Raw genomic sequence first — 27,649 nt, 5'->3', positions numbered from 1 at the left:
GCATGCTCGTTATCTCACAATTAGCATAGTGTGTAGTTATAATTTTTAATAACTATTCTTTAGCAACTTTCAAATATATAACATAGTTTTGTTAACTATAACATTAGATTCCCAGGCTTTACTCATCATAGAGCTGGAAAGTTGTACCTCTTGACCACCTTCATCCATTTCCCCATCCCTGAACCCCTGGCAACCACCATTCTACTCTCTATATCTGAGTTTAGTTTTTTTTTAATCCCATGTAAAGGTAAAATCAGGGAGTATTTGTCTTTCTCCAGCTTATTTCACTTAATATAATGCCCTCAAGGATCGTTCATGTTGTTGGAAATGGCAAGATTTCCTTTTCTATGGCTGAATAATATTCCATTATACAAGGTCTATCCAGAGAAAGTTCAGCCATTGTTAATATGACCAGATCAATTTGTGTGGCATCAGTGTAACCTGGCAATCAAGGAGAGTGGACTGGAATGTGCATGCATGAACAATGATGACTTCACTAGTCAGTGGGGGCAGTAGATGCTGTTGACTGAGCATGTGTACTGTGTGACTGTCACATTCAAAATGACTGAGTGAGCAGAGCCACAAATCTGCACCAAATTTTGTTTTAACCTAGAACATTCCTCTGCAGAAACTATTTGGATGATTCCTAAGGCTGCAGCTATGGGCAACTGGTGATTTTCAGCTTCATCACGATAACACCCTGACTCAGGTACTGACGTCTTGTGCAGAGTGTTTTGGCAAAACATCTATTTATGAAACTGGGGAAGGTGGTGCTGATCCTGGCTGGATGCTACTCCAGACGCAAAGCAGCCATCGTGAAGAACATTGATGATGGCACTTCAGACCACTCCTACAACCATGCTCTGGGGGCTGGAATTAACCACCATCCCCACAAAGTGACAGTTGCCATAAGCAAGAAGAAAATCATCAGGAGGTCTAAGATCAAGTCTTTTGTGAAAGTTTATAGCTACAATCACCTCATGCCCACAAGATACTTTGTGGATATGCTCTTTGGACAAAAGTGTCATCAACAAGGACATCTTCAGAGACCCTGGTATGAAACGCAAGGCCTGACAGGAGGCCAAGGTCAAGTTCAAAGAGAGGTACAAGAACAGCAAGAACAAATGGTTCTTCCAGAAGCTGTGGTTTTGGTCTTTTTTGTTTCAGTTGTTAAAAAAAAATGTTCAGGTGACTCATCCCCCCAACAGCCCAGATTTGGTGCCCTGTAACTTCTGGCTTTTCCCAAAACTAAAATTACCTTTGAAAGAGAATAGATTTCAGACTGTGGATGAGATTCAGGAAAATATGACAAGGCAGCTGATGGCCATTCCAACACAGGATTTTGCAGAGTGTTTTAAACAGTGGAAGAGACATGGAAAAAACTGTGTGAGGTTCCAAGGTGACTACTTTGAAGGGGGCTGAGGCATCATTGTCCTATGTACAATTTTTCTTGTATCTTTTTCAATGAATGTTTCTACCATATTTCATGGCTGGACAATTTCTAGACATATCTCATATATGTGCGTGTATGCATTTGTATGTGTATATATGTATATTTTATATATTTTTACATTTTTTTGCTTATTCACCTAACAATGAACAGTTAGGTTTTCCACTTCTTTGCTATTCTGAATAATGCTGCAATGAATAGAGGGGTGCATATATATATATTAAAGATAGTGATTTCATTTCCTTTGGATAAATACATAGAAGTAAAATTGCTGGATCATATAGTAATTCCATTTTTAATTTCTGAGTAATCTCCATACCATTTTCTACAGTGGCTATATCAATTTACATTCCTACTAAGAGTGCACAAGCATTCTCTTTTCTCTTCATCCTCACCAGCACTTATTATTTTTGTCTTTTTGGTAGTAGCCATCCTATTGGGTATGAGGTGATATCTCATTGTGATTTTGATTTGCACTTCTCTGATGTCAAAATCCTTTGCACATACCTATTAGCCATTTGTGTATCTTTGGGGAAAAAACGTCTATTCAGATCTATTGTCCATTTTCTAATTGGATTATTTAGGGTTATTTTGCTATTGAGTTGTATATGTTTTTATATATTTTTATATTAACTCCTAATCAGATATATTATTTGTAAATAACTTCTTCCATCCCATAGATTGATATTTTCATTTTGTTGATCATTGCCTTTGCTGTGCAGAAGCTTTTAAATTTGATGTAGTTCCATTAGCTGATTTTTGTTTTTGTTGCTAGTAATTTGGTGTCATACCCCTGCCCAGGTAAGGCTGCAGGCTGTGTTTAGCAAACTGGCAGGGTTATTTGCTAGGCAACACTGCTAAGTGGGGTTGTTTAAGTTGAGCTCTGCAGCTGGGCAGTACCATAGGCTGGACTCTGAGTCTGATCAGAACCACTCTTCAGGTGCCTGGGTATGTGGGGCCAGGAGCTATATGCTCAACGGTTAGGCAGGACTGAGAATTTGCTCCCTTATCTGAGAAAACCTTAGGATGTGCTTCATAGCTGCCAGGCATCTGTGGATAGGCTTCCCAAATGGGCAGGACTGGAGGCTATGCTCAGCAGTTGGATAGAACTATAAATTTGCTCCCTTGCCCAGGCAGACATAGAATGGGCTCCATGCCATGGGGACCCAAATCAGGTACCACTACCATCCAAACACCCTGCCTGATTGAGGCCACTGGCTCATCTCTGTAGATGGGCAGATCCACTGGCTGCTTAGGTATCACTGCAAGCAGAAATGTGGTCCACCAAGGTCTGAGTCCTAGTGGCTCTAATCCCCCTCCCCCCGTTTCCATCTCTATCTGATCCTCACTGGTCTAGTCCAGTATTTCCCCTAGTGGTTCCTGTGAGGTGAGACATGAGTGAGACTCCTGGGAAGTGCCCCACAATGCTGGGGAAGTGGGTGTCCACCAGGGGCTCTTTTTTCCTAGGAACCATAGTCCCAGGGTGTGTTGTCTGTGCATCACTGTGTTGGCCTGCAGGATGAGCAATGCAGTTAGAGGGTAGCTGCTCCTCTTACTCTTCTAGTGTAGTCCTTCTCAGTCTCTGTAGTCCAGGGGGTCAAAGCTTCAACCTCAAGTCCTGGGATTCTCTCAGTTGTATCTTGTCTATGGAGACTTGCTAGCTGGTCTTCTTATGGGGAAGACTAAGTCTGGAACAACCTGTGTTGCTGTCATAATGATGTTACTTCTGGCTGCCTAATATTGGTAGAATGTACTTCATTTTTCACTTAAAATTTTCAGAGTGTGCATCATATTCTTTTTAGAGGCTTCCTGGCTATACCAACCTCATTTGGCCTGGTGTCTTTAAACTATGAGGGTGTTGGGGGAGTTAGCTCACAGTATGAGCTCTTATTCTCAGCTTCATAGTAGATCTTTATTTTTTAATCCTAAAATCTCTCAAACATATAAATCATTTAAGCAATGCAGAAATGAATATGATAAAGGTCTGAACTTGGGTTTAGAATTAAAATTAGAGTAAGAGACTGGGATGTAGTAACATTAAGGTTCATCAGTGATATGCTTTACTTGTAATAAGCAGTGATTTTGCATTTTGATTGGGCTGACTTAATGCAGCATGAAAATGCAATAAACTAATCTGACCATCAAATAGGAATGCTCCTCCTGGAAAGTTGGCCATGAAAGTAAGAAGAAAGGGAAATAGTCAGATGAGTCTGCACAGTTGAGGGTTTATAACATTTTTGTCATTGCTCTCAGTTAAAGGTGACTCATGTGATATGTAAAAGCTGGGAAAAGGAGAGACTACTGACACAACCGGGATTAAATTTAGATGGAAAGCAAAGCAGAGCCAATCCCTTTCTTTCTCTTCTGTTGTGCAGGGTGGATGTTCCTGGCTTTCTTTAAGGTACCAGATGGAAATCACTCTTAAGCAACACTCCTTGGTGTCTCACTGGCTCATTATCTCATGGCCAGCTCATGTCTTTATATACTATGTCACTTGATCTATGAACTATCCAGCATATTTAGACTTCATTGTCCAGTTTATTGGCTCCATCATTGATCATCATGTGTGGTATTTAGTTGTTGAGATATTTTCAACACTTTATGAATACTTTTTCTATACAAAGAAAAGCATTTATTCAAGGCAGCTAGTCATAGAAAAAGAGAATATGCTCTCTAGAGTTCCTGCAATATGCATTCCCTTAATGAAACCAGACGTGTCCACTTGCATTCATCTCATGCATAATCAATCAAAGCAACTTAGACCTGTATTTTAATACACCAATTATTTTCTAAAGAAAAACATCTTGCTTTGTATGCAAGAAAATAATTTGTGCCTATTTAAAACAATATGCATTTTTTACATGGGTTTGCAATTTTATTATCTAAGAAAGCCATTGTACTTACAAGGCAACAGCTTTGGTATTGCTGCAGAAGTTTGGGGCCAAATAAAATTTGTAAATTATTTCTTATAAGTCATTTTCGCTTTGTAGATTTGTCCATTGCATTAACATTGGATTATGTGAACTGCATATTATTGGATAGTTTTATGACCCATAAGCAAGAACTCATACAGATTAGTAGTAGAAAACTTCATAAAAAAAGAGACAAACCTGCTTCAGGCTGTAAAATATATTACTTACTTATTGGCTCTTTTTATTACCACTTATGAGCTCATTGTTATATAAATAAAAGGTAATCTCCAATTTTAAACTAAATGATTATTTATATTATTTAAAATGCTATTCACTAGGTTTTAAAAAATTTTTTTGAGTAAAAATTACTCATGGACCCACCGGAGATAAAAGTGCTAAGATTTTATTTTCCACAGAATTTGGAAGTAATGATTAGGTATAAAATCTATTGTGTAAGAGAAGGATATTTGGCTAAGAACATAAATATAAAGTATAATTGGTAGATTGAATTGGGTTTAGAAGTGTTTGGAAATGTTATATGTATAATGGTACCAGAAATGGTATGAGTTAATAAAGGGACAAATTGGCAGAAACAGATGAGGGGGCAAAGGCTGCACAACACTTACATTTTGAGATAAGAAAGGAGTGATCCAAGAACTCATTTTTGAGTTGAGCTAAATGAAACAAGGGTCTAGGTAAGATAAAACCAAGCAGGTACGACTCCTTTTGCCCCAATTATATATTTCTCTAGACAATGATAATACAATGAAAATGCCACATACATTTCAAGTAAGCAGGAATTATAGGCAAAGCCATGTGTGTTCTAGAAAGTCTCACCTGGGGGAAGCCAGGGGAGAAATTTGAGAGGGGTTGCTCAGTAGAAAAACAAAGATAACAAGGGTAATGGATTTGGGTTCTAAGTAAGACAAAATTTTTTGACCCCCACAGATGCAAGAGGCAGATTAGTACAAAAAGTGTGCACTAGTGATGTTTCAAAGTGTGGCTTCCCAATTTTGACTGTCTGGGTTCAACTCCTGGTTGTATAAGAAACCCAGGCTTTTAGTTTTCTTGGTAATAAAATGGGAATAGTTACAGTTGTAGTGATGATTGTAAGAATTAAAGGATGTAAAACATTTAAAACAGCACTTGCTTCAGTAATTCAATAGTACAGTATTGATCAAACTGGTGGTTCATGTGGGTTTTATGAAATGGCTTGGGTTACTATGAAGGGAGGCGTCTTCACTTGATTACTTTTGCTGCTTAAAAAAACTTTTTTGGGGGGGCTTTTTTCCCCCTGACCAAGGGATTGGAATAAGGAAATGAGAGCCAGCATTTTTTTATTTTAACATTAGTAGTGCCCTAACATACATGTGATTTGACTTTTGATTTTTTACTTAATATTACAATAAAAATTTTCCTATTCCAGACTTTTTCATAATATTGGCAATGTTAAAGCTTAATATTATGCTTAATATTGATATATGCATAATAGTCCATTGTTTGATTGTATCATCATGTACTTAACTTTTGTTGACTAGTGGAGATTTTACGGAATCTGATATTATAGTACTATAAATAACATGGAGATGCGCATCTCCTATTTATTCATTACTTCAGCATCTGTTTATTGAGTTCCTACTATGCTTCAGGCACTATCCAAGGCACTGGAGATAGTAATAAATTTAGAATAAACTTTGGTCTACATCTCTGATTTTTAGTAGGATCTCATTATTCAACTTCAACAATTACCAAAACTTTGTCCATTGCTTTTTAAGAAAATATCAGTCTCCCTGACTGATGTGGCTCAGTTGGTTGCATGTCATCTGGCAAAACAAAAAGTCACCAGTTCAATTCTCAGTCAGGACATTTTCCTGGGTTGTGGGTTTGGTCCCTATTTAGAGCATGTGTGAGAGGCAACTGATTGATATTTCTCCCTCGCATTGATGTTTCTTACACTCTCTTTCTCCCTCCCTTCCCCTATATCTAAAAACAAGTAAATAAAATGTTTTTGAAAAAAGAAAATGCAAGTCATTTTCTGCTGAGTAGGAGGAGATGAGCACAATCAAAACTTCTGAATATCATTTTCACTTTATTCAAAGGTAGAAACTTCACTTGATTTTTAAGGTAATTTCTCTTTTATTATATCTGGTTACTGTATAAAAAAAGTGTTTTCGGAACACACATACATACATATATAGAAAGGAGCAAAATCCTTACTCGAAGATAAATTCAGCAAATCAAGTACTAAAGATGAGTTTTTTAAAAGGTATTAATATATTAACATAATATTATGGTCAGGGATATTCAGTATGGGAAGAATGATTTCCAGCACCCTCAGACAGATACACCAGCATCAGTAGAAGCATAGTACAAACTCACATTGGGTACACTGGTTATATTTCTACATGTAGATAGATTTGATAGAATCAAACAACAAATAGTTGTAATCTGGAGCCATTATGGATCCTCTGATAAAGTAAAATGACTTCCTGTAAATGGTTGTTAGATAAAACATTTTAAACAGTCTTATTTTCTAATGCAAGTATTCCTGTTTTAGTGAATAAAGAGAATACTTGGGGAGAATACAATGCTGGCCTTCAAAGAGTTGAGTCTGCCTAGAGAAGGTATTACACTTACCTACTCTTATTGCTGAGGTCAGAGATAGGACAAATGGTGTATAATGCCAGGAAGTGGACTTCACATCAACTTAATAATACATACATACATACATGCAAAACTTAACTTTTTTTTTAAGTAGAGAGGGGTTCCATGTAAGATAGTGAGCTTCTAATCTGTGGACAAAGTTAAGCACAGGCTGGATAAATACTTTCTTGGGAGGCTGAAAAGGGATTTTCATAGTACAATGCTTATTAAGATCTGTGTGTGCCTCTCTATGTATATGTGTGCATGTGTAATTGTGTGTTTGTATTAAACTTTGACAACTAGAATTTTTGGTGTCCCCCCACCAAAAGACATGAAAAGACTAGGAACAACTTTAAACACATCAGTAATATTGAAGTATAATCACCACTGTGGCATAATAATATCCCCTAAAGTTCTAAAAACTGTAGGCATTTTATATATTATTTTCTTACTCTCCCTCAAGCCTTTTTTGTGTCAGACTTTATGTTCATGAAAGACCCTCCTCCATACTCACAAGCAAAATTCCAACATGTTGCACCGTTTTCGTAAAAACATTATTTATCTCTGAAGCTACTCTACACTTTTTACCATTTGTCAAAAAACCAATTTATTCAGGTTAGTATGCATCAATGGCATTGCCATATAATTATGATTTAAAATTTAACATTATTTGTGATAGTTTCTAGTATACTAGTTTGAGTCAGCCTAATAGTGTTTATGGAAGGTACATTAGACTGGATCATTTCTAAGGGTTTAAAGCCACTTTCCTGACTTTTTATGAAAGGAGGGATATTTTTCTCCTGTGAAGATTAATTTATTTTAAAATTAACAAGGGAAAGACCTAAAAATATTTTCCCAGAGACCTAGAGTGTTAACTAAAGATAAAATCTCAAACACATGTTTTTGAAAAAATAACAGCTACACATAAATTACTGATGCTTACATTAAAGAGTATGATCTACTCTGTCCTGAAGGGCACATGGTATGGAAAATAGAGTGGCAAAAGAATCCCATTTGCTTTGTCCATGCCCCACCTTGAGTTGAATGTACATATCCTGAAGAAACTGGAGAATCAGCACCTTATGTTTGATGCTTTTTATGTGACTGACAACTAAAATTTTTTTCTAATTACAAATGCAATAAATCCTCATCATATAAAAATTGAAAAACATGCAGACAAATACAAGAAATCACCACTAACTCATTACTCAAAGATACTCTCTGTTGACTTGTTGGTAGATTTTCTTAGGTAGTGAATCTAAATTTCCCTGGCTTTGCAGGAATAGATGGTGTTAAGAACAAAGCATTATTATAAGTCAAAAACCAAACTTTTCTGTACATATTATCACTAATTCTATGGAAACCAATGTCTAACCTGGAAGTTAACAAGAAGGCATGCTTGATCAGGAGGAAGAAAATGTGATCTGGTAGCAGCATGGAGGGCTGCTGGGTAGAGGGGTACCATTTGGAAGGTGACTGTGCCCTAAACAAGGATTCCAAGAGGAACATGTAGTACACACTGATGTCAAAGTCAGAACAAAGAATCCTCAAGGCCTGGATCTGACAAGAGGCAGACCCCCCTGACACACTCATAATACCCAGGGTTCCAACCAAATCACATGTGACTATTTACCGCTGTGTTATGGCAGAGAAGGTTCTCTTTAAGTATCTGCTGGAATTCTGAGCAAAAGAGATAGCATAATTAGGGGCAAAATGGCCTTTCCCAATACCCTTTCTTTTCCATTCATAAATGGGCCTTAATCAGTCTGTGATTGTTAGTATGACTATAAATACAAAAGGCGAGAAGTAATAATTTGTTCCTCCCCCTCCAAAAAAAATTTCCCTGGTTTCAGTAAAGCCCACAGAATCAGGAACTTTTAACACAGTAGAACTTTGCACTGAGGTGCCAGTTAGGAAATGATTAGGCATGGATAACCTTTATGCTGGAGAAGCAGTTTACTAAGAGTGTGCTCTGGCTTGGAGCTCTTTACTATAATTCAATTTTTTTTAAAAAAAGCATTTTCAAAATTAAGTGACAATATTCCAAATCATTCTGGAGGCTTCTTTCTATACACATCTATAAGGTAAAATGACTAACTAAAAGTTGTATAAGCCCCACCAGGAGATCTTTTTCACTAACATTTGCAAAATTTCTCTTCTCTTTATGAATTTGTACACATGTCCCTAATTAAAGAAATACAGTGTCTCTAGAAACATAGTCAAATTTTCTTTCCATTTTCACTCCAGTTGAAGGTGATGTGTTGAACTTCATCATGAAATTCAACATATCACTGAGTGAGGGCTGGGAACCAAAGTGTCCCAGGTTCGATTCCCAGCAAGGGTACATTCCTGGGTTGCAGGCCATAACCCCCAGCAACCACACATTGATGTTTCTCTCTCCCTCTCTCTCTCTCTCTATCTCCCTCCCTTCCCTCCCTAAAAATAAATAAATAAATAATTTTAAAAAAAAATAATGGCCATGAATTATCCAACATATTTAAAAAAAAAGAAACTCAACATATCACCTTTTGAGCCTTATGAGAAATAATAAGGCTCTTAAGTTTACTATGATGTTCCAAAGCAAGTGAAGCAACTTTTGATAGTTAGTTACTAATTATTTTGTAAACTGGGACAACTTGTCTCCTACAGATTAAGAATTTACAATATGTGGGAAAATCTGAAGTACTGATAAAAAGAGTAACCTGAATAAAATATATTAGAGTCAGATCTAAAAGTGTTGTAGCCAGTTATTAGGAAGCCACTACTTTGATGGTCAACAATGTTGAAAGAGGTACTGAATATCCAAAAATGTCTCATCTCATCTATAACACAGGAGTTGTGGGTATTCTTTTAGTTTCACCAGAAGGATTATTTCATTGTCTTAACAAATTCCTCTCAGTTGTATATAAAACTTACAAGTAGGATGCTCCTTACACATTTACCAAAGCTGCAAATAAAATTCTACCTCCATCTTCCCCTTCTCCATGATTATGTCAATCTGAAACAAGAAAAGAAAAAAAAGTAACGCTCATTATTGTCTTCATCTGTGTACATTTGAACACTCCCTTGTTAGGGAGTGACAAATTTCATGTTTTATGCTATTCCCTGTAGCAGATAACACATAGTCAGGTGACAAGTCTGTGCTCTACATGTTATTGTATTTAAATATACCTCTTGAAACTCAGCAACTCCCTTTATTAGGAAGTTTAAAATTTTGCATTCTTTTCTTGTTTAAGTTTTTGTCCTTCTGTTGAAAGAAGCAGAATTGTAAGATGGTTTCCAAGATTCCTGTCCCTGGTTTAAATGCCCTATGTAATGCCCTCCCCTTGAGTGTGGGCAGAGCATGTAAATATGATGAAATATCACCCCTGTGAATAAGTTGCATTATATTGTAAAGGTATGAGATTTTAAAGACATAATTAAGGTCACTAATCAATTCACTTTGTGTTAATGACAGGGTATTATCAAGGGTGAATGTGATCTAATCAAGTGATGTTTTAAAAGTGAGGTTAGAGGTCAGAGACAAATGTAGTCAGAGAAGCCTGCTCTGCCTAGCTTCAAAGTAGAGGAAATTTGCCATGAATTCTGCAGCTGCAAGGAGCTGAATTTGGTCAACAATCTGAGTGATCTTGGAGGGGGACTCCAAACATCAGATGAAACCACAGTCCTAGCTGATACCTCAGTTATAATCTTTAAGACCTAAGCAAAAAAATCAGCTAAGCTGTGCCAAAACTCTTGACCCACAGCAACTTTGAGGTAATAACTTGACTTTGTTTTAAGCCACTAAGTTTTTGCTAATTTGTTTTACAGCAATAGAAAACCCATACGCCTTTTTCTTATGCATGCATTCACATATGGTCTAAACCAGTCCTGTTTCTTTTAGCTTCATTGAAGTATACTTTACAAATAAAAGTACAAGATATTTAAATTGTACATCATGATTTAATATATGTATACAATGTGAAGCAATTCTTTCCATTCAGTTAACTAACATATCTATCACCTTACAAATCTATCACCATATTTGTGTGTGTGATAGCATTTAACTTCTGCTCTTTAACTTTTACCAGAGAAATCCTGGTTCTGTTTGCTGATGTAGTAAAGAATTACAGATGAGCAAGCCTATTTGTATGCACACAAAGTTTATTAGTGCCAAATTCTAGCTAGAGAGCAAAAGCATGGGTGGCAACAGCAGGGGTGGCAAAAGCAGAGTGGCTGGGAGCTGGGTGGCCAAGGTCCCCCTCACCTCGGCTGCCATGTGCAGAAAGAGCCAAGAGAAGAGAACAAGTCTTTTGTTCTGAGGACTTATATAGTTGGTGGGGTGGGGGGTGAAAAAGTTACATTTTGATTGACAGGTAAGGGTTGTGTCAGCTTTCCTGGGGGAGGGGACTATCCAAATATAGATATGAATGGGGATGTGTTTGCCTGAATTCTTATCTTGCTCCAGACTCTATTTGTTCATTTTGAGTACATGACAGGGGGCAAGCAACTAAGCAAAGTTGTTTCATGGGCTTTTTCTCTGGGCACTGTAGACTCCTCCCCTTCCCTCTTCCAGGCCTTGAAATAAATACACAGTCTCAAGGTTTTCCTTTTCCCAGCTAGTAGAAATGATACATATAGACTTTCAAAGGCTCCCCCCAGCCCTTAGTTTACCTGTGTTGTTTGGAATGCCTGGCAGCCTTATCTAACCAGGCTCAGGACTATTGGGTCAATGTGTGAGACTTTGCTTTTAGCCTCCTGCATTAAGTTCTTTGTTAGATTGTAATAGTGAGGGCCCTGCCTTTATTTCCCTCTGGCTGCCCATTCATAGCTGCTACTTAAGTGTTAAAAGATGTTGCCTGGCAACCAGTATACTATCCACTGGCCAGCAACAGCAGTGTAGTCTCAGAGCTCTTCCTATGCTATTCCTGCAATATTAGCAAATTTCATTTATAAAACACAGTGTTATCAACTACAGTCAACAAGTTGACTTGATAGGGAGCTCTCATTTAGAAATTCTCCATGTTTCCCATGGTCCCCCTCCCCTAGTGTGGGCACTTCTGCCTCAATCTCAATGACAAGCAAGTTGCACCTTCAGCTCTTTGAAATATCTTTGAGCCCTAGACACATACCTGGGAGCCAGTACAAGTCAATGAGATCCCTGAACAGCAGGAAACACACAAAATGATAAGGAATTAAATTGTGCACTGAAATTTAGTCTTTTTTTGGTGTGTGTTGCTCTTCATAATCCAAGATGTGCTCATGACTTCCAGACACTATTTCTTGTTTAGACCTTGCATATAGGTCTGACTCTTTTGCCTAAGCCAGATAGCTGGAATATTTGGCTATTAGAATGCCTGACCCTGGTGTCCTTGTTTATTCTTCTGTCATCACTCCATGACCCTTCCCTTTAACCAAGTTCATGATTATATTTCATAAAAACATGAAATGTTGCTTAATGAGGTCATGCTACCAGTTAGGTTGTCAGAATTGAAGGCCCAGATAGGGCTAGAAAAAGCCTACCCATCAGAGAATAGTGTAGCAGTGACAAATGAGAGCTTTGCAGTCAGACTTAAAATTTAATTTTGCCTAAGACATTTTCTGTAAAATTGAGTACAATACTCTGTTCTTTGTGCTACAGTCTCTTCTGTAAAATGAGGTGCTTACCTTCTCTGGTTGTGGGGGTGATGATGCATATGCCACTTTTTCTCAGTGATGATAGAGCCATTCAAGAAGACTTCACTAACTATGGTGGTATCCACTTCAGCCCAGACTTATAATGAAGGTCTTGCTGCTGCAACCACAGCCTTCTAGAACATAGTAACTGCAGGAATTGGTGCCTACACCTGTCTGACACTGGACATTGGCTGTCTCAAAACCTGGTTCAAGAAACCATTGTATTGATAGCTTCCTGTCCAATAGATAACAAAGTCAAAAGAATGGAAATATGTAGAAGCTATATTTGTATATGTGAGTTGTAATATGAAGAAAAAATATACAGAGACAAAAGAATCATTTCATAAAAGTAGTAAAATGTCAAGTCACTTACTAATTTCATTCCCACATGAGTCCCCTTTTATTTTTACCAAGAGTTGACTTACATTCCCAGGACCAGAAAGTTTTGTATATTAGAGCCACTGAGGCATCTTGTAGTCACCCTGTTCAGTTGTAGATTTATACATGAAGAATTTGGAAGCATCCATTGAAAGGTCACCTGTCCAGCCATGGTCATTTCCCAAAGTCTCTAGAGAAAAATGAAGAGATCAATTGTGATAACAATTTGTAGCATGTGGTTGATTCATCTCAATCATTTTTAGTTTTCAGTATCTCTACAGTGGGGTCCTTCACTAGAGGTCCCCAGATCTGTATATCATTCTAAGACAGAAATCAGGGAGGTCTCTAAAGTTGAATTGAAAAAAACCTTTATTTTCCTGATGATATTTAGCATTTCCTTCCAATCTAAAGCTTGGAAACAATCTACAGCACTATTAGCAGTACTTGTGATTTTGTCACCAACGAAGTCACACATATTTTCATACCACATTTCAGTTGCTGCAGTTCATAAAATATCATTTATACCCATCACCACTTTAAAATTAAGATAGTTATATATTAACATAGTTCTTTATTAAATGCATTAAATAATTATTTATTGAATTTATTAGGGTAACCAGTTATTAAGTGCATTCATAAGAAAACACATATTCTTGCAAGAAATACATAACCACAATCTAATCACAAGAAATGTGAGGTGAACCCAAATTAAGGGACATTCTAAAAATAACTGACCTGACCGTGGACTTCCAGCCAAGATGGAGGTGTAGATAGATACACTTTGCCTCCTTACACAGCCAAAAGAAGGACAACAACAAATTAAAATAAAAAACAAAAAAAAAAAAACCAGAACTGCCAGAATTTAAAACTGTATGGAAGTCCAACAACCAAGGAGTTAAAGAAGAAATATTCATCCAGACTGGTAGGAGGGATGGAGACTGGAAGCCTGGTTGGAGAGGACTCACTCCTGTCAAAGCAGCGGCTGGAGGACCAGAGTGGGCAAGGCAGCCGCTGGCAGACCAGGTGATCCCATATTTGAGAGCAGATAAACTGGGAGGAACAACTACCAAGTGAGTCAGACCAAGCAACCCAGTGTTCCATCATAGGGAAATAAAGCCTCAAAACCTCTGACTGAAAAGACCTCTAGGGCTGCAGTGGCAGGAAAAACTCCTAGCCTCACAGGAGGGTTCACCTGGTGACGTACAGGGTTCTAGAATGTACACAAACCCACCCACCTGGCAATCAGCACCAGAAAGGCCCAATATGCTTGTGGGTAGTAGGGGAAGTGACTGAAAGCCAGCTGAGAGCAGAGCAAGCAACACTGCTCCCTCTCAGACCCCTCCCCCACATACAGTGCCACAACACAGCAACATGGGTTGCATGGCCCTGGCAAATACCTAAGGCTCTGACCCTTATTATGTAACAGGCATGCCAAGACAAAAAATATCAAAGAACAGATCATAGTTGCAAAAATAGAACTAAGTGATGAAGGGATAGCTAACCTATCAGATGCACAGTTCAAAACACTGGCAATCAGGATGCTCACAGAAATAGTTGAGTATGGTCACAAAATAGAGAAAAAAAGTGAAGACTATGAAAAGTGAAATAAGAGAAAAGGTACAGGGAACCAACAGTGAAGGGAAGGAAACTGAGACTCAGATCAATGCTTTGGAGCAGAAGAAAGAAATAAACATTCAACTAGCACAGAATGAAGAAACGAGAATTAAAAAAATATGAGGAGAGGCTTAGGAACCTTAGGACAACTTTAAATATTACAACATCCGATTCATAAGGGTGCTAGAAGGAGAAGATTAAGAGCAAGAGATTGAAAACTTATTTGAACAAATAATGAAGGAGAACTTCCCTAATCTGGCAAAGGAAATAGACCTCCAGAAAGTCCAGGAAACCCAGAGAGTCCCAAAGAATTTGGAACCAAGGAAGCACACATCAAGGCACATCATAATTACATTAGCCAAGATTAACGATAAGGAGAGGATCTTAACAGCAGCAAGAGGAAAGGAGACAGTTACCTACAAAGGAGCTCCCATAAGACTATCAGCTGATTTCTCAAAAGGAACTTTACAGGTAAGAAGGGGCTTTTCTGAAAAGAAGTATTAAAAGTCATGAAAGGCAAGCGCATATATCCAAGATTACTCTACCCAACAAAACTGTCATTTAGAATGGAAGGACAGATAAATTGCTTCCCAGATGAGGCCAAGTTAAAGGAGTTCATTGTCACCAAGCCCTTATTATATGAAATATTAAAGGGATTTAATCTAAGAAAAAGAAGATAAATAATATGACCAGTAAAATGACAAGAAACTCACAACTATCAACAACTGAACCTAAAAAAATAAGACAAAAATGAACTAGCAAACAAGTAGAACAGGAACAGAATCACAGAAGTGGAGATCACATGGAGTGTTACCAGTGGGGAGAGAGAGGGAGAGAAAGGCGGAAAGGTGTAGGGAATAAGAAGCATAAATGGTAGGTACAAAATAGACAGGGGGATGTTAATAATAGTATAGGAAATGGAGAATCCAAAGAACGTATATGTATGACCCATGAACATGAACTAAATTACTGGTGGGAGGTGGATGCAGGAGAAAAAATGGGACAACTGTAATAGCACAATCAATAAAATATACACATAAAAAACCGACCAGTATTATTCTGAAGTGTCATGGTCATGAAAGACTAAGGACACACAACAGCTACATACAAGGTGGGACCCTGAATTGTATCCTGGAAGAGTAAAAGGGTATTGACAGAAAAAATGGTGAAGTCTACGTAAGTGTCCAATTTAGTTTAGAAGACTGTACCAATGTTAATTTCTTAGTTCTGATAAATGTGCCATTGTTATCTAAGATGTGAACATTGTAGGAATTCAGGTGAAGTGTGTCCCAGGCGTCTGTATGCTGTTTTTGCAACATTTCTGTAAATCTAAAGTTATTTCAAAAAAGTTAAAAATGATTGCACTTGGGAACTGAAGCAAAAATAAAGAACCACATTTATTACTCTCACAATTTGTTTTTGTAATATTTTGATAAAGGTATCCCAAAATATAAATATTCCTTTGAAATGCTGTGTATTTTTTTAAAATATTATTCTGAGAAAGAGCTCATTGACTTTCTCAGACTGCCAAAGGGATCACGTCACAAAAAATAAAAAGAATCACTGATAAAAGAAAATTGAAATTGAAATTGAAAATTGAAATAATTAGGTGCCAAATTACAAAGTGACTGGGTGGAAATCTATGAAAGACAAACAGCCAGAGGAGCCTCTTTATTTTGGCTGTAGGTCTTAATGATTTAGTCTAAATCCAAGGTCTTGTCCTCAGCATCCTTGAATTCCCCTCTTCAGATGTGTTGTGGAGGAACCTGACTTAGAGTGACAGGCTAGACCACACTGAGAGCTTCTGGCCATGAGCCACATAGCCCATTCGCTGGACACTCACATCCTGCCACTCTCCCAGCACAATACTATGCGAGGCTCATCTTTCTCTATCATCACACATTTGTTTTTAGCTTAGGTCAGTGTTTAAATTATTAATCACTTCCCAGGGTATTTTTTCTCAGATCAGTTTCCAAACAACTTTGCCATGCACACACAGGCTTAACCTTCTGCCATGCTATGCAAAATCAACCTTGTAGATGGTACTAGCCACCTCTGCAGGTATTGGTGATAGGGTCAAATGAACAGAGGAGAAACTAATTGGAAGCAGAATGTTAAGATGTTTTAAGGAATGAATATTTATCCAAATGGATGCATAACACAAGAGGTAAAAAGAGAAGTGCCAAGAAAGAAGGGTGAGATGAGGCCTCTGCCTGCATTACCACATCTACTCTAAAGATGTTTCCAAGTTGTGCTCCCCAGGAAAAGGTGGGTATCTGGGTACCAAACCTACCTTTCTTTTCTCTCCTTCTCTGACATAAATGGAACACGGAGCCTTTACTGAAATGAACTCCAGTGACTCTAAATGGAAACAGGGTTTTTTTCTATGCAGTATTAATACTGGTTTAGAAAGAATCTGATATAATTAAATGAAAAAGTACAGGCTGTTTGACTCTGCAGTAGTGTGATGATTCATCATTTGGTCAACCTGTACAGATGTAGAGCGACAATAAATCGCTGCTGTCAGGTGACATGAAGGTGATTACAACCCCTCCCCACTTAGAGAAAACCCCTGCATTCAGGCTTCTAGAGCAGGCAAATTTTGCCTGCATTTGGCCAATTAACAATTTTGATGCTGCAGCTGTAAAGGTGATTACATCTGTAAGAACTGGCAATGTTGGTATAGATTCGGAACTGAGAAGAATGACAGGAGAGAAGTCTTAAAATCAGAACTAAATATAAACATTTAATGGCAGTTTGGAAATACTTCATTTGGAATCTTGAGAGAGGTATTTGGAGGAGTGCCTGGTGATTTTATTTGGGATTTTTTTAAAAAAGGCTTACAGCTTTTCTAGGTCCTTAGCTGTTACACATGGTATAGGACCTTATAATCTAGCTATGTGCTCTCTCTGTTGAATAGAATTACAAACAATTAGTTTTTTAAAGATTTTTTATTGTTATTTTATTACAGTTGTCCAAATTTTCCCCTTTTGCCCTCCTTTGTCCATCTCACCCCCCACTCCCATTCAATTCACACACTTGTCCATGACCATGGGTCATTCATACATGATCTTTAACTAGTCCCTTTCCCTTCTTTCCACCATTATCCCCCCTTCTTCTCTCCTCTGAGTACTGCCAGTCTATTACATGTTTCCATGCCTGTGGTTCTATTTTGCTTGTTACTTTATTTTGTTCATTAGATACCTCTTATAGTTGTACCTTGCATTCCTTTGAAGAAATTCCTGAACTACTGAATGGAAGGTAAGGTATATCACCTACAATGTTCTAGAGATTGTATTAAATAAATGTTTTACAGGTACCATCTCCTTTAATCCTTACTATATTCTTAGAAGTTGGGTACTACTGCCTGCATTTTATAGAAATGTATGTGTTGTTTGTGGAATAGGGTTTGATATTTAACAACAAACACAGCTCCCTGAGCTCCTGTCTTCAAGAACTTGATATTCCAAATCCTGATCTGGCTGGAAATTGTGAATTTCCTTTAAAAGTAATCCATGTTATTTTCTCTTAAAAATAATCACATCATTATCTTCACAGAGGAGGTGCTATAAAACATTATGTCTAAAAGCTATGAATTTTTTAATTGTGCAAATTTGTTGTGAATAATCTTTTAGATGAAGTGTTACAGAAAAGAGTTAAAGAAGCTGCCAGTTTATTACAGTGAGGATAAAAATAATTCCAGGCTAGACAGGAAGATTTTAATTTAGAGAGAGGACATCTCCGAATTAATTAACAAAGGGCCTTGAACTTTAAAAATGGTGCCATTTCTGAAAAGCTGGTGCTGATCAAGTGTCACTGAAATGGAATGAAAGATGAAGCACCTCATTAAGAATTCCCACCAACTCTAAAACCACTAGAAGGTGATGAATGGATAGGAAGTCCAGCTAAAGGTAGCAGCTATTGGCACTATTCTAGGAATCTCACTTCAGGGACCAGATCAGAGCAACAGGTCAAGGGCTGAAAAGGATGATCTTGTAACTTAATGTCAGGTTTCAAGTGTGAAGGCATCAAGGGTCTTAGAAGGATGACCATTAAATTTAGCTCTTCTGTTCTCTTCTACTTAGGGCAACTCTATAAGGTATTAGTTAACAGTATGAGGTTTGGAGTTTAAAAACTGTTCAAATCTGTGCTGTGCCACTTAATAGATATGTGATGTTTGGCAAGTCACTTCACCTTCCTGATTCTTAATTTCCTCATTATAAATTAGGATTATAATACTACACACTACAGAGAGTTTCATGATGATTAATTAGTTAATATATGTAAGGAGCTTGGCAGAGTTTCTGGAACATAGTAAGTGCTCAATAAATGGTAAAAACTATTGGTGTTATGTCTCCCAGCCTAGGTTTACCACTCTTAGTCAGAATTGAGGTAACTAAAGGAACAGAACACCTTCCTGAGTGCCAGGTACAGCCCCTCTACACAGATCAAACCCTTGGTTTTGAGGTGTTATAATCAGTGCATCAGACTATAAAATCAATGCTTAAATAGAAGGGAGTTTGCAGAATTGTCTAGCTTTGTCCCAATCTCTTGAGTTCCTTAACTTTCTTTTGCTCCCAATACAACCATGGAAAATAGTGACTTCTACAGGGATTCAGCGATTCTCAGATGAACAAATTGTTGGCAAGCACACAAACCCTGGTGGAAAGGAAAGGCAGAGGCTCTTGGATATTGGAGCGAGGAGGGAATTCAAAGAGGTCTACTTCCTGAAGCTAATTCTGAATCTGGCCAACCCAATTTACCAATTACAGGTCCAAACAGGTGCAGTAACTTCTTCAATTTTCTTCTTGGTAGCAGAACTGAAAAGGAAGCCCTCACCTCCTCACCCTCAGTTCACTGTTCTGTTTTTTCTTTTGCCAGAACATACTCCCTACCCTCCTGGAACTTGCCTGCTGGTTTCATTCAAGTACAAAAATGAGACTAGATAGAGCAGGAGTCTGGGTGTTGGAGTGAGGGAGGGTGGTAGAGTGGGGCTGCCCTGGTGAAGGCAGTGTGAGTGACCTGAGGAGGTGGACCATTACTTAAGGGCAAAAGCAGCATGAACCATCTCAGCATGGCAGATTTCTAGGCCTAGATTTTTGTTTTCTCTCAGAAGATGAACTCAGAGGCTATTACTCCAACATCAATGGCGTATGGTGTCCATTGTTATTTAACACACATTAATCTGGCTTTCCACATGCCAGGTACCATTGTTTTATACATATGCTCATTTAATTGTCAGAACAACTTCTCAAGGTATATTCTATTATTGTCCTCATTTATGGACAAGGATACCTATGCACAAAAAGTTAAGCAGTCTGTTTCCATAGTGTGCTTTGATCCAAAGATGTTGTAGCTCCTCTCTTTGCCTCTTTTTTTTAAAAAAAAATTTTTAGAGAGGGAAAGGAGGGGAGAAGGAGAGAGAGAGAAACATCAATGTGTGGTTGCCTCTTGTGCGCCTCCTACTGGAGACCTGGCCCACAACCCAGATATGTGCTCTGACTAGGAATCAATCCACTGAGCCACACCAGTCAGGGTTTTTGCCTCTTATCACAGTAAATTATCATTCATTTATCCAAAAAGAATGTATTGAATGCTGACTATATGCCTAGTACTAAGAATAAAGAGACAAAAATCAGATTGGTGGTATTAGGATTTGAGGGAAGGGCAAAAAGCAAATATCTGCCTAATGGGTTTTCTATGGGGTAATGAAATGTTCTGGAACTAGATGATTGCACAACTTTGTGAATGCACTTTGCTCACTTTAAAATGACTAAGTTTAATGTTATATAAGTTTTATCTCAATTTAAAAAAGATAAGACATGGAGAAGAGAGGCTGTGGAGGGGCAAGAGAAGTGTGTCTTCATTCTAATGCAGTGGGAGCTGGATTCTACTGGAATCTTGCACATATCTTATGTATTGTTATCAGAACCAGAAGAGGCAGGGATTTATTCAGCCTCAGTGGTCAGGGAAGCTTTCACTAACAGTTTTTAATTGAGCTAAGCCTGAACAAAGATCACAAACCCAGTAGACTTCACAAGCCAGGAACTTAAATGTATTGCCAGCAGAAAGGCAAGGGGACATGGTACAGACTTTGCCAAGCTGAAGTGTTCATGCCCTTCCTAGGATTATTCAAAATTAAAAATGTTAAACATTGTGGTGGCCAAAGAAATGAACCTGTTAGCTTGGTGTGACACTTTGGTGGTGATTTTTATGCCTGACCTTAAAGAATGAGAATTTTAATGGGGGAAGACACTGTCTGGGCGAACATCTTAGTTTGAGTCATTTGAGAAACAGACACTGAGAACAGTGCTCTGACAAGTCATCTCCGTGAGTAACTGGGACCCTACCCCTCTTATAAAACATATATCTCAAAGCCATGTCAATTGAAGGGTGAGGGAGCTGGGGTATCTGTACACATATTGTCATCAGCCATTGTTTCCCACTTTCATCCTGCTTCACCGCCAGAGTATCAGAGGCTGGTAGTACTATCTGCTGGGTTCACAGAAATGGTAAGGACACCAATAGCATTTGCTACAGTGGGTGTCCTTGCTGGAGAAGGAAATAGAAAGAGCCAAGCAAAAGCAGACAGTGCATGGCTTATTGTCAGAATGCTAGGACCTGGGCCACCTGAAGTAGATTTAGCCAATTGGATGCTCCCCACATTTTGAATCTTGTCTAGAACTAATGTGTGGCTACCAAGTTTGGAAGAAGTTCAGCTCCAGTGGTGATGGGTGGCACCTTAACCAGCCTGCTCCTAGGCTCCCCATCATCCAGCCTTTCCTGAACTCTTCTGCTACTTGACCCTGGTTCTCCAGTCTTTCCTCTGATTCTGGGGAGTTCCTGTTATTCTTTTGCTAAAATTGCTTCTTTGTTTAACTTGGCCAAAGTACCTCTCTATACCTTGTAACTGAAGACCCCATTGCTATAGGTATGGGATAGAGTAATATGCAAATGCTTAATTTGGGATGTCCAGGCATAAATACAAGAAGTGGTCATGGCATAATAGTGGTAGTATAATACCAGGCAATACTGTTGAATGAGGTCTAAAGATAAAGTATGAAAATTCAACAGATGAAGGAAATAGGTGCTCAGTACTAAAAACTAGGATGTTGTCTAAGGAGAGTTCTTAGGTGAAAAGAGACTTGAACTCTGAAGAAAACCACAAGAAATATCAGGGGTAAGACTTTCCTTTAATCAAGATTCCTCATGCCAAATGTCATAAGAAATGATGTCAACAGTTCCCCTGAGTCAACAGTGAGGCAGTGTGGGCCCCTCCTCCCCAGCTTCCCCAGAGGCCTCACTTTGGCCTTGCTGACATCTTTATCTTCCTTGTTAGTGCTTTATAACTAATGGGTAAATTGGTTTGTTCACTATTTCCTCATTCAGGTGCTGTGTATTTATCATTTTATTTTCTTTTGTTTCAGTGAGTGCTGAGAAACTGACTAGAGAGTAGCAAAGTAACTGAAATCTAGCAATTACCTCTTAAACAATGCAAGAAATGCTACCTTTGTTGTCTTAGTGTTCACTGTCAAAAAAGTACAAATAGTTACACAGAGAGGTAGTACAGATACTTTTATCATTATCATTTTTACATTAGTCGAGTAATATTTAGGTACTGAATAGAAGTAGATGCTGATTACAGTTTGCAAGTGGGTACTTTTATTAGAGGTTACAGAGGATGGTAATTCAAGAGTTAGATTGATTTACAAATGGATACAGTGTCAAAAACGCATTAATTCCACAGGAGTAAGGTTAATAGAAAATATGTAAAATTTCATTAGTATATCTTCTTACTAAGTATTTTATTTACCAGTTCATTATAGTGAGGGGGACATATCCAAATAAAGGAACTTTCATAGGTTCACAAACAGACTCTTCCCCCCACAAGGTATAACGTTTCTCAACATACATTTAGGAGAACATACTCCTTGAGGTTAGAGAGAAATCACCACCCACTGCCCTCAAGGAAATTGCAATTTAGGGTTAAACCCATGCTCAGTGAGGACAGAAATTGCTTTCTTCAAAACATTTGCATACCATTTTTCTTCTCCAGAGTATTTCTGCTTTGTTTAGAATCACTTGATAAATTTTATGTATGTTTGTGGAATGAAATATTTATTCATTTATTATTCCTGAACAATACATTTCTCAGAAAACAGTAGAGTGGCAAAACTTTCATGCATACCTAAAAATCTGGTAGTGACCCCCTTTGATCTAAATCAGTGATGCAGGTTCCTAGTCAACAGACATTTATTGTGCAAGTACCATGTTCTAGGCACTTGGCAGATCCCCAAATTTATATTAAATAAACTTGTATGTTTTTCTCCTATTTATCAGTCTTTGTTACTTTAATTACAGACCCAGAAAGACACACTAAGAGGGTCCAGGACAACTTTTTCCCTCACTTCACAAGTAACAAGGTTCAGCAGCCCCAAATGGTGCTTGGTCTGTGCTTATGTTTCATGTCTGTTTCTTTGTGGTGGTTTCATTTTCTCTCACATAAGGAGGAAAGCATGGATGGTGGCAGCTCCCAAGTTTTATATTTTTCAGCTTCACAGAGAGGTTCAGAATGCCCCCTTTTTCTCCCTTGTTGAGGATGTACTGGGCCAAAGATCCACATTTGCCATTGGGAGGGATCATGGGATTGCTAAGAGAAGGGTGCTGGCAGGGCAGATGGCACCCTAAATATCTATAGTGCTTATTTTTGTCATCTTCATCAACATCTCAATACAGCATCTAAGGCAAACACATTATTTAATTTACTGAGTGTTAAATTATTTCTAAACTTCTAAACAGTTGCTGATTGTCTTCTCTTTTAGTGTTAAGTTCTTTGGCCAAGAAAGCTCCAACTTCTGGTGCCTCCACCTGACTTACCTACCCTACTTCCTATGTTGATTTCTTTCCCATGTCTCACCTGCCACAGAACTCCCTATTGCACTAATTCAAGCTGCCCAACCTTTCCTTCTCTGAAGGTACATATCAGCTCACACCTTTACTTCTTTCTTACTTCTTGTTTATATCTCCTAATTAGTACCTTTTCTATAATTTACAGTAAGCTGCCTCATTAACTGGATATTTTATTATGCATCTTTTTTTCCCCACTGGATTGTAGGTCTCTATTGAAAGGGACCTTGTTTTATACTTTCTTCTGCTATGCCTTATAATGTCAGGGATACCAGGTAGGTTTGCATAAAATACCATTCCAGGTCTTAGTAACTTCAAATAACAGCTGTTTATTTAGCTCACGCTTTTGTGAATTGACAATATGGGCTAGGTGATGCTGTCCTGCTGGCCCTGTCTGGGCTTACTCATGGTCTGTGGTAAATTTGTTGTCCTCTAGGCAGCTCTGACTGGTTTTTGAATGGGGTGAAGGTGTGATTGGGCTGCATGTTAGTCACCAGCCAACACACTATCCAGGCCTCATTTACACAGTGGTGGCAGATTTCCAAGAACTTTGAGAGAGAAGAGGCCTAATATGCACTTTACTTTTCAAGCCTCTGCTTATGTTTTTAGTATGGCTAAATCCTAGTAAAATCCTGGTTCCATTTATAATGTGAGATTAAAATATTTAAAATTTTCCTCTAGTCAATTAAACGTCCTCATTACTATTAGATCCTACTTCATGCCAAAGAGTAAGTTTACAACATTTATCTTCTTGATTTTGGTCGGTGGATCAGCTGTTTCTCAGCTAGACATGTGTCAAGGTACCATTTGGGATGATGTCTACTCTGTACCTCCTCCTTGACCAGAAACCACTGAAGTTATACACTTCTCATGGAGGTTCACAAGAGTGTGAGAGGCAAGCCAATTTGCTTAAGCATGTTTAGGGTCTCTGTTCAAATTAATGGTGTTCATCAATATCCCATTGGTCCAAACAAGTTAGGTCCAAAACTAGGGGTAAAAAAGTGCCCTCAGCCCACCATGAAGCCACTGTGATGCCAGAAATATTTAATTCTATAACTAGAGGGAGTAAAGAATTGAGAGCAATTATCCTACCCACCACACACACCATTCTCATACTCCAAGTCAGCTTCCTTATGAGCTTCTTAAATCATACCTCCTCTTTTGTCTTCTTCTGAAACCCTGTGGCATTGTCTGGCTGAGTCTATCTACTGAAACTTATCTCACTTATTGTGGCATTTCCTGAAGGAAAAATGTCTGCAGTGGATGCCTTTCGTGCCCCATCATGCAACCATTCTCCAGCTGCTATGAATGGTGGCTGCTAATGGTTCAGAGCTGCCCCCTTCTCCGGAGAATTGCCCTCTGCTGATGGGACATTCCACCCCAGGAGGGGAAACTCAGAGACATAACTGATTTCTGCAGAGTAAAAAGCCCAGCCCCTTTCCGTCAAGTCCAGCCACATTGAGGACAATGTTGCAATATAATTTATGCTCCAGAAGGCCCTGTGAATCACACCAAGGCAGAATTTTCTTGGAGACCACAGCCTTGCTTATTTCATTCTCTATGCTGCTTCTCTTACTCCCTTGCAGTATTTTCCTAAGAGAATGTTCTTTAAAAATTAAATACACCCAAGTCCTTCCCTCATGCTTCACTTCAGGGAATCTGACCTAAGATAACACATACTTTTTGACATTTGTTTTTATACCTTTGCAGTTCTGTGAACATTTCCCAAACTGTAACTATGCATGGCTTGAACAAAAACTTAAATTTTCCTTGCTCAGGACACATGCCAGAAGTCTCCCCAAAGCCCCAGTCATTGGCATCAGTATCTACTTCATATTTTTTTGACCACACGGTCATTGCATTCCCTTATTCAATATCTTATATTATCCTCATATGTACACAGTGTCTCCCTCATCCATCATTTACTAGAAAGAATTGTGTTTAACCTGATAGGTTTTGACTTGGTGAGCCCCTGATGATTTCTAGTGACCACTCTCCCTTTTCTTCCCACACAGATGTTAGCCTGGAGGTCCAGGAGAGTAAAGTATGCATGGAGTTTGGCAATGACACATCTGTGTTTAAATCATGATTTTGCCATTTACATGTTGTTATTTTGGCCAAGTTAGTTAACATGTTAAAGTCTCAGTTAATCTTCTATAAATTAAAGACAGTGGTGGGGGGAGGTAGAGGAGGATATAGAGGGGATAAATGGTGATGGACGAAGGCTTGCCCTAGGTGGTAGACACACAATGCATTGTACAGATGATGTATTGCAGAATTCAATTCTGCACCTGAAATGTGCATAATTTTGTTAACCAGTGTCACCTCAATAAATTCAATTAAAAAGAAGAAAATAAGGATGATGGTATTTGAAGGACATTGATATTCTCCTTTGTACCCAGAAAAATGTGTGATTCCAGCTGCAGTTTTCTACAATGCTATGAGCTTCTTTTTAGCAATATCCTGAACATTAAATTTACTTCATGTAGAGCAAATGGGACAATGCATGGCTATCTGGCAGCCCCGAGCCAGGAACATCACAGTGGTGGTTTTCATTCATTAACTGTTTATTACGTGTCAGCCACTATGCTCAGTCTTTCACATATGTTGTCAACAACCCTGTATTATTCCATCTCCTGCCTCCTTGTGCCTATTGGCAGTTGATCAACTAAGCGACCTTGAAAACGTTTGAAGCTATTGATGTCCATCTCAGGAAATCAAGATTTGGGAGAAAGTTTGGGAGGAATCAGACTAAAAATGTAGAAGTGTGTGCCTGGAAGGACTGGAAAGTATAAAGAACATTTGCCCTCTGCACTCAGTGAGTGCTGAGTTAGACATCTGAGCTAAGAGGCTCATGTGTTTTGGGCCCTGATCAGGTATCCTGTGGTCCATTTTTGCATTCTTTCTGAGAAAGTAGGCCTTCATCATCTTTTCAGGAAGCATACATACTGTTGGTTCTTCTACAAACACATAGCATTCTCATTTCTTTTTTTCTTCAGTACATCCAATTCCTTCCTTTACCTTGCCCACAAAAAGTGCCTGAACTTTGGGGGGCTCTAACCCTGATTTGGAGGAAGAGAGGCCAAAAGATGAAAATATCCTCCTCTTCTTTATACCCAGAAAAATGTGTGGTTACAACTGCAATTTCCTTCAAGGCTGAGAACTGCCCGTTGCATGGCACTTATTAACTAGCAGTGTTCTGGATCTGAAATGATAGCTCTGCAGGTTTTTTCCATATCCATGACTTCTATTTGCACTGAATGCAGCAGTGTAAATCTTCAGCTGCTAAATTCTGTTTTGCAATTCCCAAGGCTGTTCATTTATTATTAATTGCAACCATTATTTATATAGAACTGGAGAGTTTTATGTCAATGCTCAAGTCCAGCTAGAACATAAAGCTGTGTGGGGACCAGCTCAGAGGTAAAGGAGCAGCAGTCTCCTTGTCTCCCCATTGCCTCCCTTCTCCACCAAAGGCAGCAGTAGAGAAAGGAAGTGTGAACAGGTACAGACAAGAAGCAGAGGGGGGCAAAGGCCTTGTATGAGCTTTTTTGCTCTGACAAGTTTCCCTTTGAAGCAGTGGGAGAAGCTGAGGAAGCAGAGAGGGTAATGCATTCTGAAGTTTTATGCTTGGAAGGAGATAATCTTACACACAAATTCATTTATTTATTCAACAGACAATCATTGAGTGTCAGTTGCATGCTGCTGTGTTTAGGGAGCACAGGGATGTACACCACAGTGCTCAGAGTGGTCCATCTATTAAATGTCTATGCTGATCACACCATCAGAGGTTTGTACAAGAGGACAACTGACCACTTGTAACAACATGTCTTCAAGTCAGGAGTAGAGGGGAACAGATCATCAATGTTAGGAATTCAAGAACCCAGGTATATCCCACTTGATGGTGGTAGGGGCTATATGCAAATAATCAAGTGGACCCAGCAGGTGAGCTTGGGCAGTAGAAATCCAGGCATAGACCCTAGCTTGGGGCAACCAAGAGGTAGGGTTTTTTAATGAAGTTATAGGTATGGAATTGAGGGTATTCAGTTTCATGAAAAAGCTAACAGCCTAGTTAATGATTCCCTGAGTATGA

General features: G+C 38.5%; 1 pseudogene; it reads left to right on the top strand.

The window, feature by feature from the left end:
• The first annotated feature begins 752 nt into the window (after positions 1-752).
• Positions 753-18,337, top strand: LOC114506063 (annotated as a pseudogene).
• Positions 18,338-27,649: the final 9,312 nt, after the last annotated feature.

The sequence above is a fragment of the Phyllostomus discolor genome, chromosome 9 (genome assembly GCF_004126475.2).
Source record: "Phyllostomus discolor isolate MPI-MPIP mPhyDis1 chromosome 9, mPhyDis1.pri.v3, whole genome shotgun sequence".
NCBI lineage: Eukaryota > Metazoa > Chordata > Mammalia > Chiroptera > Phyllostomidae > Phyllostomus > Phyllostomus discolor.
Note: the sequence above shows the minus strand (reverse complement) of the source record. Positions and strands in the feature narration are given on the sequence as shown.